At 65.5% G+C, this 481-nt stretch overlaps 1 protein-coding gene across 11 annotated transcripts in view; it reads left to right on the plus strand.

Moving 5' to 3' along the window:
• PKD1L1 (polycystin 1 like 1, transient receptor potential channel interacting) overlaps positions 1–481 on the plus strand; it is a 175,459-nt gene that overhangs the window by 123,306 nt on the left and 51,672 nt on the right. The gene's annotated exons all lie outside the window — the stretch shown is intronic.

A 481-nucleotide genomic window follows, 5' to 3' on the forward strand; every position in this document is an offset into this window, starting at 1 on the left:
GGGCCCCAATGGACGGGATGAGACCCAGCCACACAGTGGGCACCAATGGACGGGATGAGCCCCAGCCACACAGTGGGCCCCATGGACGGGATGAGGCCCAGCCACACAGTGGGCCCCAATGGACGGGATGAGACCCAGCCACACAGTGGGCACCAATGGACGGGATGAGGCCCAGCCACAAGTGGGCACCAATGGACGGGATGAGGTCCAGCCACACAGTGGGCCCCAATGGACAGGATGAGACCCAGCCACACAGTGGGCACCAATGGATGGGATGAGACCCAGCCACACAGTGGGCACCAATGGACGGGATGAGGCCCAGCCACACAGTGGGCCCCCATGGACGGGATGAGGCCCAGCCACACAGTGGGCCCCATGGACAGGATGAGGCCCAGCCACGCAGTGGGCCCCATGGACGGGATGAGGCCCAGCCACACAGTGGGCACCAATGGACGGGATGAGACCCAGCCACACAGTGGGC

This window comes from Otolemur garnettii, unplaced genomic scaffold (genome assembly GCF_000181295.1).
Source record: "Otolemur garnettii isolate 467f Iridium unplaced genomic scaffold, OtoGar3 scaffold00123, whole genome shotgun sequence".
Lineage (NCBI taxonomy): Eukaryota > Metazoa > Chordata > Mammalia > Primates > Galagidae > Otolemur > Otolemur garnettii.